General features: G+C 36.3%; 1 long non-coding RNA gene across 1 annotated transcript; it reads right to left on the bottom strand.

Moving 5' to 3' along the window:
- Window positions 1-11,210: 11,210 nt before the first annotated feature.
- On the bottom strand, window positions 11,211-12,331 carry LOC121646465. The gene is made up of 4 exons (XR_006011646.1): window positions 12,281-12,331; window positions 12,077-12,184; window positions 11,452-11,920; window positions 11,211-11,348 (listed from the first exon to the last, which is right to left on the bottom strand). It is a non-coding gene; the product is annotated as an uncharacterized LOC121646465 (long non-coding RNA).
- Between the last annotated feature and the right edge of the window lie 3,443 nt (window positions 12,332-15,774).

Here is a 15,774-nt window from a genome sequence, read left to right as displayed (position 1 = left end):
GCAGTTGCCCCTTCACCCATCCAGCTCTCTCCTTCCAAACAGAGCGTAGCTGCTGAAATCGTCAACACAATGTTAGAAAATGTGCAAAGCCTTGAGTCTGCAGCCCCTGCTGGATTCTGCCGAGTCTCGCCTAAAGCTTGCTTAAATTTAGCATTTGTAGCGGAAAAAATCCTAAACTTTTTCACTCTTGCATCAAGTTTTTCTTTGGAAACTCAGGGAATCATCAGAAGAAACGATTCAAAGCAAAGTGTAAGGTGCCCTCACAGATATTAAAAATCTTTTTCCAAAAGGGGTTATGACATCAGATGATATGAAGCCTGGATCAAAGTTCTCTAAAGGGTCAAAATCACACACTTATACCGAAAGTGAACCCAGAATGAGTGAAGGTGAGGATCATAGTGGAAAAGATTTAGCAAAAACTGACTGGCATAGTTTAACTGATGTGACAAAGCGTGACAAGATGGTTTCAGCTGAGAACACTTCCATTTTTAATTCTGAATTATCATGCCATCTCAAAAAAAGTAAAAGTCCTTTAGCATCTAGAGACTCAGTCACATCTTCCAAAGCCCAGAATTTGAAAGATAGCCTTGATATTGCGCTCCTGATGAGCCTTGTGTCTAAACACAAAGACAAGGACAAAAACTCAAAATTTGACATAGAAAAAATAAAAGAAAGGCTTTCAAACCTGATAATTTCTCATACTGACACCAGAGTAGTTGTTAATAATGAAAACATTGCAGAGCTTAGAGAGATTTTAGTGAAAGACTTTTACAAAACATTTCACACAACAGAAAACCTTTTGAAAGCAGCAACATTAGAAGATGAACGTTTTGACAACGGTCTTTTAGAATCTATCACATACCAACTATTTGTCGAAAGGAAACCGAAAAAAAAGAGCAGAGTAGCAATGTTTTTTTCAGTGATTGAAAATGGACTGGATAGAGGCTTCCAGATTTTAAAAAGGGAGTTAAGAGAGACCGAAATTGTCATTGCATCATTACTGAAATCATACCTGACTAACTGAAAGCAAAACAACCGTCATGCGCAACCCCAAAACAGAACAACTGTAAAAGGATAAAAAAGTTTATTACAGGAGAAGCATTAAATAAAGAATTACTTGCAAGTAATGAGAGTGGTCGTCCCGACTTGCGTGAAGTTGAGAGAGACTCTGGGGAGGCAAGAGGAAAAACAATAGTTATATATTTCTGTAGAAAGAGTCCTCCTTGCTGAAGACCTTGGGTGGACACACAACTCCAAGAGCTGGCGTCAAAACAACCTCACATAGTTGTGTCTCCACCAAAACCAGTCTGACTAAGAGTCTGGGGCAGGACCAGATAAAAGTCATCTGACCCTCGTAGTGAACTTTAACAGAACATGTATATGAAGAGAATAAACCTTAAAAGTGAATAAAAGCATGATGAGTAAAAATGTACAATGTAAAAAAGTGTAAATGAATATAGTAAAGGAATTAATTATAGGTGTGATTATAATGTTATATATAGAGCATGATAAGTAAAATTTCTTCCACACAACAAAAAATGAAACGTAAAACTAACAAAAACAAGAAAAACACTTAAGAAATACCAAAAAACAAAGCAAAAACATCAAAAAACCCAACAACCCCCCCCAAAAAAAATCATCCCAAAATAACTAACACAAAACTAACAAAAATAAATAAATAAATAAAACAATAGAAAAATCTAACAAAAATCCCCCCCCAAATTAAATAAAATTAAAAAAAAAACTAACAAAAATAAGAAAATTTTAACAAAAACATAGAAAATAGAACATAGAAGAAAAAAAAACCAATAAAACAATACTAATAATAGTGCTCACGAAAAATTATTTGGTGCTCCAGGGGCACGCAGCCTGAAGCCAGTAAGTCATTTGGAGTGAATCATTTCAGCTCATAACCATCTGAGAAAATCTTCTAGACTATAATGAAAAGACCTGGAAGTCCCAATAACATTTCATCCCAATGAAACTAATTTCAACCACCATTTTAATCATTTTTGTAAATTTAATTGAATGCCACTTTTCTTCCCTTAAACAATTAATTGTGTTTTTATGTCCATATTATTAATAAAGATTCAGAGGATTTGTGACCCACAATCATTATGGCAAATACTGAAGAAAAGAGGGAGGCCCAGCCCAGGGTGTCGCTCCCTCTAGAGAACCGTGAGGCAGGCAGGGAACAGCCCTCTACGGGCCAGAATGAGGAAGATGACCAACTAATTTACCAGTGGCTTTTTAACTGGTTAAATCAGACCTCAAAATTCTGTAGCTCAGTTTCTTTGTGGCTCTCTGGAACTTTGACTTTCGGATTGTTTTAAATGTTTGGATTTGGATTGTGGACACTGTTTACTTCCCTCTTGGAGGATTAGGAGGATATTCCAGACCTCTTGGAGTTCTCTGCCCGAATCATATTAACCTGACACAATTAACCCTTCAGTCCATCTTTCAGTGTCTCCTGTTCAGCAGTGCTCGCAGCCTCCCGGTGGAGATTCCAGATCTGGATCACTTCACTCCTGCCGGTATGTCAATAATATACCTGAAACATTGCCCTACAGTTGTTCAGTTCTCACCTCTGTTCTCCCTTGTGGGTCCAATCTGCTGAACCGTGATAGACACAGGAAATCATTCTTACCTTTAAACTGTACAACTCCTCCATAGAGCAACAACATCTACTGTTATACATTTACACTTTGCATTACATTTACATGTTTACTGTTTATCATATTGATAATACTGTACATATTACTCACTGGCAGGATTTATCCTCTATCTGTTTATATAAATATTGTAACTAATTTGGGATTTTATTGATTTTTCTTATTGTGATTTTTATCTTTATCTTATCCGTTCTTTATTAGGTATGGAGCAACTGTGTGCACACAATTTCCTCCAGGATTAATAAAGTATTCTGATGATGTTGATGCATTTATTCATACAAGTCAAAGTGTCATAAGAATAGCAGACACATGTATAGACAGATCATTTAACATGCCACATGCATGGGAATAAGTTCAGACTAACAAGTCAGAGGGTCCATGGTGTTCTCCCAATAATGTAAAACTATATGTTTCAGAAGAAGACAAACATAATAAACATCACATTTTAATTACTAAAAAGATTTAATCAAAATCCAGGAGCAGCTACAGCAAGGCATATGACAAGAAGACCGATGTGTAACAAAGAATAATGGCCGATCTAAGATAGATAGATAGATAGATAGATAGATAGATAGATAGATAGATAGATAGATAGATAGATAGATAGATAGATAGATAGATAGATAGATAGATAGATAGGGACAAAAAAATGGTGCTTGGTATGCATTTAAAGGTCATAAACCACATGTTCACAGTGACTAATTTAATGCCCAACACATAACCAAAATCATCTCATTGCTTCAAAGCTCAGCATGTATTTCTGACAACAAATCAGGAGATGATTTGTGCAGTGTCCTCCACTGGTTTAAGATGGAAGGGCAGCTGGTTCTGATGCCTCTTAACTCTGAGAAATCATTACAGGCTTTAAATAATACACATATCTTTCAATAATAGCACATGTGATTTTTTATTTTTTATTTTTATGTTTTTTGTTGTTGTTTTTTTTTTTTTTTTTTGGCAACCAAAACCATTTAAACAAGAGTTATGGTGGTGCTCCTACCGGTCCAGTGAGCTAGACAGAAATCAGTGACCTCTGCCCCTGGAAAATTGCTGTGATTAGTGGAAAGAGGACGGTGGCTGACGCTCCCTTTGGTAAATCCCATGTTAGTGAGATGTCCTCCACAGCGGGCTGCAGTGCAAACCGCAGCCCCTGCATCACCTGATGGTTGAAACACATTAGAAATGGTTAAGTCATCTGTATGTGGAATGTGATGTTGCAGTTTTAATTAGACTTTGTTTTAACTAACTTTTTGCTGCATCTTGTCAGTCCCTGTGATGAACTGAGCATGACATTCGCATCTTTTACATTTTATTCTAGTTTGATTGATTTTATTCTTTTATTGATTTGACCTTTTTAATTGATTTTCTTTTTTATTTATTTAATTTTAATTGGCTTTTATTGTTTTATTGTGTAGTGTTTTATTTTCACTCCCTCTTGACAGTTACGCTCTGCCAGTAAAAGACTCCCAGTGCTCCCACCACAACGTGGCCCAAAATCAGTAGGTAGACTCTTTTCCTCTGTTGTTCCCTGGTGGTGGAAAGATCTACCAAACTCCGTCTGATCTGCAGAGTTATTATCCACTTTGGATAAAAGCATCTGCTAAATGACTGTAGAATAGAATAGAATCCTGAAGTCCAATTTATCTAACTCTAAGTACCTTCCCAGGACCAGCAGGGAGCACTATGAAGGCAGCCGCCTGGTCTTCAGATGACAGAGTGGCGTGGAGGGCCACAGTCCTAAACTTTAACCTTTTAAAGTTTAGGACTGTTGCCCTCCACGCCACTGCCGATGAAAAATAGCTATTTGGCTAATTTTGCTACATAGTGTGTATTAATGTACATTGTCCCTGTAATATAAACCGACAAACAAAAACACAGAAAAAAAGAGACAGATCAACGTCACTTTTTTAATTTATTTATTTGCATTTATCATGTTTTAAAAATGTGTTTATGGTGCATTAATCACATGTTTTTGTCCTGAAACATTATCTGAGGCAAGCAGTTTAAATAAAAAGTGAAAGTAAACACAATTAGAAGTGATCTTACCTTTTTGGTGGTGACTTGTTTATGGCCAGGCAGTGCATATATTTCTCTAAAACTTTAACTTGTGTTGCAGTAACAAAACTGATGTCATCCTCAAGGACAGCATAGATGACTCCTTACCATCCATAGGAGAAAAAAATTTAATTTTTGTTTATTTCATTATGTCACAGTGGCCTGTAATCCTAGAATTTGATGGAAATTATGACAAGTCCTAATTAATTTCTGTTTTGTCTAATGAGACATGGTTTTTTCTTGGAGGGAAAACAAAGATAGATCTCAGGACTCAGCAGCGTTTCAAAGAACAACATATACATAAAACATAAAGTGAAATTAAATAAAGTAATGTTAGTGTTATGACCCAATACAGGGGTATGAAAAGCGTAACAAAAATGAGAACTGCGATGGATGTAAAACAGGGAGTTAAGAGATTTTATTGTGTCAAGTGGAATTGAGGAACCATACATAAAACAAAGGCTATGAATCACATGTTGGGCGTAGCAAAGCTGTTTAAACCAAAACACAATATAACAACTATTTTCTAAATTCAACTCAAAACAAGCCAGTAAAAAGCAAAACTCATAATAACCAAAAGGGTGAACGAAAAACTGGCCTACGAAATCTACAATATTTTAACAAAAGGTGAAACAGCTCCAATATTTAAAATTTAACCAAAAATACTATATACACAACTACAAATCTAAACTAGCCCAACACATTCTATTTTTACCAATAAAGTAACAAAAAACAACAAAAAGAAAAGCCAAAAGGGCTTTAAGTCTTACCAAAAACCGAAAACAACTATCAGTCAGTGAACCAAAATATAACACAAAGTCAAACAGTTTTAATACTGTTGGAAGAACAAAAACACAGCAACTGGATACGGTGCACCGGCTGGGCCAGAAGATTACAGCCGACAGACCCAGACAGACCATCATTCAGTTCGGGATGAGAACTGTTCGTGATCAAGTTTGGAAAATGTCCAAGAATTCCAGGATCTGCAATGACTTGAAAATATGATTCAAGGAGGATTTCTGCAAAGAAGATCGCGAAGCACACAGCCGCCTGTGGCCAAAGGTGGAAGAAGCGAGGAAGAAGGGACTTAAAGCTTTCCTTCGTGATGGCTGCGCTTTCATCAACAGACGTCGGGTGACAAACTGATCTCTTTTTTTCCTCCTGGTTCTAGTTGCTTATTGATAAAGGTACATCATATTTTGTTCCTATATGGTTTACATTTATGTTTTCACAGTAATAAGCAACTTGTTAAGAAGTTGTTGTTTTTTTGTCATCTACAAGTAGTAGCGTTTCAAGTGTAGGCTATATGTTTTTTTCCCGAGTTTGGGTCTTGCTGAGGATTCGTTGTCCTCCTTGTGTGGTTAATGTTCATTTTAAACCTGCACTGTATAGATAATCTTACTCGGGTTTTACCTATGACACTTTCTTTGTTTTCGTTAAATGTTAGAGGCTTAAGGAACAGCACAAAGCGCAAGGCAACTTTTCTTTTCTGCAAGGAACAGCCCAGAATTAATTGTTTTCTTTTTCAAGAGACACACTCAACCAAAAATGATGTTAACTTTTGAAGATCCCAGTGGGGCTGCACCAGTGACTTATTTTTTTCACGTGAACCGCACACTCAGCAGGTGTTGCTATTTTTTTCAACCACCATGATGGCAAGATCATTGAACAAAAGGGTGACGCTGAAGGCCACTGGATTATGGTTGTTATTGAACTCAGTGACTGTAAATACATTTTGGTTAACATCTATGGCTATAATAACCAATCTAAAAATAGGAGATTAAAGCACAACGTGAATACCATGATTGACGACTGGAAGTTTATGTTCTCTACAGACAAGGTCATAATAGCAGGCGACTTTAATGTGGTCCCAGATGAGTGGCAAGATAGGTCACCAACCCTGCTGACTACACATGTTTTCAACCCTCTAATCTCCAATTTCTCTAGGTCCTTTGACCTTATTGATATATGGCGCAAGAAAAACCCAGACAAAATACAATATACCTGGAGTAATAAGGCAGACTGTCCCAAATGTTCTAGAATAGACTATTGGCTGGGATCAAGCAACTTGATGGAATTTTCTTTCAGTTGTGAAATTTGTGCCTCTCCTGTTACTGACCACCGTGCTATTATCCTCTCCATCTCATCACACAAGGACCACCCACTACCAAAAAAATCTCTTTGGAAATTCAACAGTCATCTATTAAATCAAAAGCTGTTCTGTAATGAAATTTTAGCTTTAATTTAATTTAATTTAAATTTGATGTGGATCCTTGCTCCTTTTGTTCTTCCAAGGCAGAAACCATTGAACACCTTTTCTATGAATGCTCTATTGTTAACTTGTTTTGGTCTGACATCCATAGCTGGCTATCCTTAAGAATGAATAACATTCCTTTGTTTAGTTACAAAGATATTATTTATTTCATGGACAATCTAGAAACAAGCATCGCAGATGTTGTCAATCTTATTATTTTGCTAAGGAAATACCATATTCATACTTGGAAAGGTTCTACTCCATCTTTCAATGGGTTCATAAACAGCTTTATCAGCTACATTAAATCACTTAAATGTCTTGTCCATAAGAATCTAAAAGCTAACAAAATTTATACCTGTATCTGCAAGTCCTTGTTTTTGTAACAGTGCTCTAATTTGTTATTGTGCATTTGTTATTGTCATTCATTGTTCTCCTTGCCTCTTTTATGTCTCTTGTTCTGTTGCTCTTTATTATACTTTGTAATGTTGATTGTTTACACCCTGACTTGTTGTACTGACCCTAAAAAGTCAATAAATTCAGTGTGGAAAAAAAAAAAAAAAAGGGCAGGCATTTACATGCAGGATGAGTCCCAGGTGGTGGCAATGAGTGTCAGCTGTAACAGTTAGGTAAGGGGAAAAAGAATGAGGTAAAAATGAAAATGTACAAATAAGTAAACAGAAAATTATACACACAGGGGCACATTAAAAGTGACAAAGACACTTAAATTCACACGTCAATAAAGTGGCAGAATGAGTGACAGTTATAGATATGGTCCATAGCATCGACATATATACGTATGTCTGTGGTCCATAGCACTGTCTGGTACTACAGTGGCTCCTCCCTCCACCCCTCACCAGTGCACCAGTGAACAGTCTGATGGCCCTGGAGAGGAAGGATTTCCTGAGTCTGTCAGCAGAGCAGCTCAGTGCCAGCAGCCTGCTGCTCAGCATGAAATGAAATGCATAAATTAACTAGATTTGAGGGAAAATATAAAATCTGATGCCTTCAGAATGATGCAAACCATGATGGAAATCCTGATTTCATCCTACCATGGCCAAGGAATAAATAAAGATGTGTTTTATTGCTTTTTAAGAGTTTATAAAATTGTTTTTCTTTTGTTTTTCTCTTTCCATAAAGAGTTCATTGTCAGTGATTTGGTCACACACACAATAATAATCAAGGGACACACCAGGCAGGATACAATGATGTGTATAATAAAGCTGAATTTTACAGCATCATCTCACCAACTGCTTATATGGATGATAATATTTATCTACCCAAACTGTTCCCATCATATGAAGAGGATGTAAAAGTCATAAAGCCACTAAATGTGAAGATTGTGCAGAATGAAAGGATCAATAATGCTGAAGAAACACAGATAAAACTTAAGATTTAGGTTTTTCTTCTATTTCATGGAGTAGAAGTGTTTGTGCAGCAAAAGTTAAAAGCCGTTTTGCTCAGTTTTTTAGGTTTCTGGTCAGATCTGTCCCTCTCAGCATCAAGTCAACATAACAGCACACACACCTGACATTATGTCCATGTTAACAGAGGAAGTATGATGTCGGAACGTAGTTCTTTAACGGATTAGCTACAAGTGCAGATGAAGAGGTTTGCTGTAATCAGAAACCATATCAAGCATGTTGCTGCTTTACTGTTTTGGCTGCTTGTGTTTAGACTGTAAAGTTTAATTGATATGATTTATTGGTGACTGATTAAATAAACTGAATTATTTAACTGCTCAGTGCTGTTTATTATTAAGAATTCAGACCTTGTTAATTGTGTCAAAAATACAATATAATACATAATGCTGGCTTCTCTTGTGGTTCTTCTGGCTGAAAAATAATTATTTAATCTTCTTTCTTAAATAGAGACTATTCTGGCTGCACTCTTGCTCAGAAGTGTTATTTAACCGCTGTGACGTGTTGTTCATCAGCTGTTATTCATAGGCATGGCCAACCTGATGGAGCTGACAGATCCGTCAGAGCCGATACTAAAGTCATCAAGAAGGCTGTTTCTGTGCTGGGTATAACTCTGGAGCTGCTGGAGCTGATTGTCCAGAGAACAGTGATGCACAAGCTGCTAAATATCACGGACAAGTCTTTACACCCTGTACACAATACAGTAACTGTACACATTCATGTACATAAACAAAAAATACATGAATGAATGAATGAATGAATGAACACAGAGTTATATGCAAATGAATGGTTATCAATACATGTTTTAGCATAAATAAAACTATTCAAATGTAAATTTCATATCAGTAAAATCAGGGTTCATCTGGTGGACATTTAGGCCCAAATTCATCAGAATGTGTTTGTTATTGCTGCAGCATTTGCCGTGTTTAAGCATCACAGGTTGGCAAGCATAAGAAATCAATTACAAACATTTTATAATTAATGTCTTTCTATATGCATTTTTTAAACATGACACCTTGCCTTCTATGGAAAGCTTCCATTCCATCATTTTCAGTGACTGTGATGAAATAAAGACGGAATAGAATGTGGCAGGGTTCATAAGACAGAGAAGTTCTCAAGAGTACCCAACTGCAGTTAAGATGGCGGACAATGGCGCCGCCATATCTCAACTCTATCCCGGAAGTGACGTAGCGCTATCCCGGAAGTGACTTAGCTCTATCCCGGAAGTGACGTAATCTCTACGCCGGAAATTGTTCTTCTTCGGCAAAAATAGAAGCCGCTTCGGCCCGTTGCTAGGATACGATGAACACGTCCACCATATTGATCATGGTTTGAGAACAGTGGACGGATGTTGCATTAAAACGTCCCATTTTAATGTAACATTAGTTTTTTATTTTGCAGCTGACTGGTTTGTTGTTTTCTTTTTCATTGTCAAATATATGGTGGAAGAAATTAAACAATTACTATGTAATTGCTCAATAATAACCATAGACAGATGTTCAACGGTGTTTGTTTAGAGTAAGTTGATTATATAATGAATGGAAAAAATATCAATGTTTCAGTCAAAAGTAGATGTGGTTGTCCATTTAATACTAAATATAATTATTATTCAGCCTATTATTATCATAATCATTATATTTCTCAGATTTAAAAGGCCTGCCTAAATTAAGGAGCAAACACACTTTTCATACACCATCACACCCATAAGAGAATGTAATTAATCTTGAATCAAACATGAAACAATTATAGTTGACTGTTATTATACATACTTTTGAAATACTTCAAACTGACAGTTAATGAACACATGTATTTTTATTGATCACAAATGTGCTCATTCAAATATTAAAACATTCCAATATTTACATTATATAAATAAAACAAATAAACATACAAATGAAGGATATTTGGCTTTTGTATGATGTCAGAATGCATCTATTTTGCGCTATAACCTTTATTGATAAACTTATGTTTTTAATTGCACAACATCCTGCACTTCATTAAGATTATTAACCACCAAAAATTCCAAAAACGTCTGTACCATGAATGGACTAGAAAATATTCTGTCAATGAGAGCTTGTATGTGAACAGTCTTGTTTAGACACCATTAGACTAGGCTACACCGAACCCATGACACTAATTATGTTGCATATACCCACCACTGTTGTTAACTGTTCTTTCTATAAATTGTTTTTGAAGTAATTACCATTTCATGATTGTAATTAAATGTCTTACATTCATGATCTCATTGTTTTGTGAACTGTGGGCATTTTGTGTCAGTTTCAACAGAAAGTTGACTATTCCTAACTGTGAATAGTATGTGCATATATATAAGACATGGTATCCAGGTAACCACTGCATTTTCATATTGTTAGCATTTTATTACTATAATCCAGTTAAACACAACATGACTACATATCACTCCTTAGGACTTTTATCAACTCACCTCCAAGCAAGTCAACAACTTCCAGGACTGATTACAGTTTGCATATCATATTGTTCTTGGTGTTAAAGACTTGCTTCAGAGCCCACTCTCACCTGGACAGCATTCAGGCAGCACTTTCAAGACCATGTTCTCCATTTTCTCAATTGCTTTTGATAAAATTCAGCTGCTCTGTTGTAAGAAGCTCCATAAATTCCAGGATGATACCTCCCTGGAATCCCTGCTCCAAAACAGCAGACTCAAAATAATGAGTCATTGGACAGAACTCATAAGCTGATGGACTCATTTAATTTAAATCTGGTGTGTTGCCGTAGGGAGACATTGAAAACCTGCAAGCCCGTGTCCCTTGTGGGCCCAAATTGAGTAGTCTAGAAAAAACAAAAGGACTGAGCTTACTTCTTAAGGAAGCTAAAATCATTCAATGTCTGATTGTTTTATGTCTTCTGTAAGTCTGTTGTAGAAAGTGCAATCTGCTTTCCAGCATCTGCTGGGGCAGCATAACCTGAGCCCTAAAGAAAGTGATCAAACCGATTAGTTCTTGAGCTAAGGGAGATGTGACTGTCCAGAGGCAAATATTGTATAAGCTGCTGGACATAAAGGACAACTACACACCCTCTACACAACACTGAGGAAATAGTATGTTCAATCAGTCTTCCTCGGGTTAGCTTGAAGGCAGAAAAGTATAAGAGATCATTACAGCCAGTAGCCATCGTCCTTTGGATTAAGTAATTCATCATCATAATTGTTTTCTTAATAAAACGCTGTCACAACACTGAAATGACTTTTTGGGATTAATCAAGTATTTTGGTGACACCATCACACTGGTAACATTAAGAAATTGACTTAAAAGTTCTCATATTTGCAATTAACTTTATTAAATCTTTTAAGAATAAAGACAAAAGGTAGAAGCTTTAACAAAAATGATGAGCAAATAAAAAAAGAATATTCCAAAATTAGGAGTCAAAAACGAAAAATGAATAAACAAAATGGAGGTTTACACTTAAAAAAGTCTCCCTCTAGTCATTAATAACTCAGCTTGTAGCCGGGTCAGTCCTTCATCGTCCAGGATGCTTATCAGGATCTGAAAAACAGTTAAATGATCCAATCGTACCTTGTGGTGCTCTAAAGAATTCACTTCTTTGTTTTTTTCTTACAAGTTTCAAATGAATAAAATACTGATCAAACTCAACCAATAATTTACTCTGATTTCCCAAACCAGCAAAACTGACCATATTACCTCTGGGAGCATGACATCAAACACGAAGTCTAGAAGCTTGATCTCTCCTTTCCTTATCCTGGCTCCTAGACCCCTGACCTCCTCTATCACCCTCAGAAGCTCAAAGATCTGTTGGAAAAAGGTGCAAAACAAAAAATCCATCTTTAAATACAGTATAAGTGTGAACACACATACATACACGTGACTGATAACATTTTCATTTACCCGCTGGTCACTTAAATTCAGCGCCCTTAGTTTAAGGTGCTGTTTAATGACTGTTCTTAGTAAAAATCTGTACTGTTATCTGCGACTTAATGTATTCACAAACAAGACTGAAATGAATAAATTATCTGTAGAACTTGGAGAGGCACCCAACTGCAGTTAAGATGGCGGACACAGCGCTGCCATACCTCAACTCTATTCCGGAATGCAAGTAGACCTCGACTCCCGAAAGTTTTCTTTTTCGTGTGGCAGCAACACGCGCTTGCGTCCAGAACCCGAAGTTCTTCTTCTACTTGAAGCGAGACGTGACGGAGAAAGAACGTAAGTAAAATAGTGTTTTAATTATCATCTATCTAACAAGTGGTATCGTCTCTAATATGCTTTTTTATTTTCTTCTTCTTTTTGGTATATACAAATACAACATATAAAATATTTAGAGGTCATTACCTGCTGTTTCTCCACAAAGTCCCCCTTTGAGATTTATACAACGATGTGGGCTAATGTTAGCTTTGCTAAAGCGAGTGTGCACTTTCCGGTTCGGTGGACCGGGCTAACGTTAGCTTTACTAAAGCGAGTGTGGACTTTCCGATTCGGTGGACCGGGCTAACGTTGGCTTAGCTAAATAGCTGTCCTTTTAATCAGAAGCTTGGCAACGTTGTATGGGAATTTAATCTGCTTTTTGGTGGGCTGTGGTATAAAATATATTTGTGTTCAGTCACTTCCAGTACCTGAACTTAATCGGTGTAAACAAATAGCATAACGTATGTAATACTGCTAATATCAGTTTTTATTAATTTTGTGGCTACAGAGTTGTAATTCCTCCCCAATTTGCTTTCTGTATTGGTAAATGGTGCAAGATGCCAGTAATATAAACATTTTTAAGACAAATTACTTTCCTTTTACAGAAAACGTCATCTGCAGGTGTAATTTGTCCTGCCGAGTTGGAAGTCATTTCCATTGTCCTTTTTGTGACAAGACTATAACCCGTATGACGCAACTTTCCATCTGACCGAATGTAAAAAAAGAAAAAAGGTGATACAATAGTGGTGTCCCCATCAGAGTCATCCTCACTAAAGGTCCAACCAACAATGGACTATATGCCATCATTAGTGAGCGTAGACCATTCATAAAAAATTAGCCATTCAACTGTGCATGTGCAGTTTCCAGTGACAGGACAAGGCACAACACCATTTTCTTGTTAATGTAGTCTTTGGTGTCACATAAGAATAACAGAAGCAAAAAGCAGCAGAAGTTGAACATTTTGCTGGCGTACTGCACTTCTTTAAGAAAATCTGAATGAATGTTGATTTAAACATAGTAAAATGCCAGCTTGGGAGCATTACTAATCCTAAATCCTTGTCATCTTTACAACAAAAAAGTATCTTTCAGTTGTCTAAAACCATGTCTTTTCAAGACATTAGTCATTAATCATAAAAAAATTTGGAGGTATTGTAAATCTAATGGATATGAGCATTAGTCAATTTTTAAAAACATACAAAAACCAGTATTATCTGTTAGTACTATAAAATTACATTTCAAAAAATGATTGGCCATGTAGTTTATAAAGTCACTATAGTCATGTAATCTTTTATTTTTGCACAAGCTGCTTCTAATTAATTTTTTTTAATTTTTTTTTTATCATTGTCTGCAGGATTGTGGATACAGTTGAGAGAGGAGGGGTTCTGGCCGTGTTTTCCAGGGATCAGATAAAGGTAATTACTAAACATATTTAGCTGTTAATAATAACATCCTCTTTCATTGATTTCATGTTTGCCCTTTACTTTTTTCTTTCAGAGATTACATGATGATCTGATTAATGGAAACATGCGTTCCAACAGATTGTACCTCTGGCAGAATCCATCTACCTCTCTCAGGCTTAAACACTGATTTAATTTAACACTTTATCTACATCACGTGACCTGGAGTGACACCTCGGTAAGTTTAATCATTTTTCCTACTGACACGGTAAAATATCAAACCCAGAGTCAAGATTTTATTAATATCACAATGTTGACATAAATTTATATGTTTGCTGAAATAAATCACAATTAATTCTGAATGTGAAGCTCAGAAGTTGCTTGTTCAGAAGTTACAATATAAAATTCTGAAGAAAATTCAGTTTTATTACTAAAAAGAGAGAGAGGGAAAAAAGAAAAATAGAAAACTCTTTAAACTCTTTTTCTATGAACATGGCATTTGTAAATATAGAAAGAATAACAACAATAAACACAAGCTATGGTGTTTGCAGGTATGTGAGCATATTTAAACAGGTTTAAATATGCTAATTCCTTTTTGTTGAATAATGTTCACTATAAACATGTATGTCATTGGAAGATTATATCAGTGAGCAACATTTGTTGGTCTTTAATTAAGCTATATTTAGTTTAATCTCTGGATTCAATATCTTTATCCATCTTTAAGATGAAAATGATCAGTTACATAACTGATTGTCAGTTTTATCTCTAAATCAGCAAGAACTTTTTTACGTTTTTACCTCCAATCTTCCAGAAATAAAAACTAACACCATGTACAGTCACAAAAACTTTGAGATCCCAGTGGGAAAACTGATCTCATCTGCATCATGGGACTACGAGGTGCAGCATCTCCTGGGCTCTGGCAGCTTCGGAGCTGTCAGCCAGTGCAGAAAGGTGGCCACTAATGAAACAGTGGCCTTAAAAATACTCAGGAACAGCACAAGCATTCAAGATGGGAAGAAAGAGGTGCAGTAAAAACTATTTCAATACACATTTCACATATTTGGACAATCATTCAGAAACTTTGACTTGACATCTCTCAAACACTTTAACTGACCCCCTAGGAAGCCATCTTGAAATTCATGAGGGGACTCAGCTCGGAGAAGTTTAACATTGTCGTGTGGAAAGACTCCTTCAGCTATGAAGGATTCTACTGCCTAGAGTTTGAAAAACTGGACATAAATCTGTTAGACTTTCTGAAGAGGAGCAAACTTGAATCTCTTAAACCGATGGAGATTCGCCCCATTGTCCACCAGGTTAGTTTTCTAATGCAAAGTACTAATGCATGTATACTGCAAAGTCCCAGTAGTCTAAAACAGGCAAATAGCTCAGTTAACAGTTTGTGTTATTGGTGGGACATGTTAATGGATGAAGAAATGGAGTTTTTAAATATTTCTACAGTCTAACAGTTGATTTTCCATCATCCCAGCTGGCCGAAGCTCTTAACTTCCTGAAGCATGCAGGCGTTGTTCATGCTGATCTGAAGCCAGAAAACATCATGATGGTGGACCATTTAAAGCAGCCTCTGAGAGTCAAAGTCATTGACTTTGGTTTGGCCATCAAAAACCCTGCGGCACATGTGGGTAGAACACTTCAGACCCTGTGGTACAGGTAACTGCCAGCACATATTTTATACTGCAATGAGCTGTGTAATGAAAACTAAAACATACTATTATCTGATGTTTATTCAACGTTACAGTGACCAAACCCTGTAACCATGTTGAGTGAAAACTAAAGAAGTGT

The sequence above is a fragment of the Melanotaenia boesemani genome, chromosome 2, assembly GCF_017639745.1.
Source record: "Melanotaenia boesemani isolate fMelBoe1 chromosome 2, fMelBoe1.pri, whole genome shotgun sequence".
Lineage (NCBI taxonomy): Eukaryota > Metazoa > Chordata > Actinopteri > Atheriniformes > Melanotaeniidae > Melanotaenia > Melanotaenia boesemani.
The sequence above is the reverse complement of the archived record's forward strand: the minus strand, read 5'-3'. Positions and strand labels throughout refer to the sequence as shown.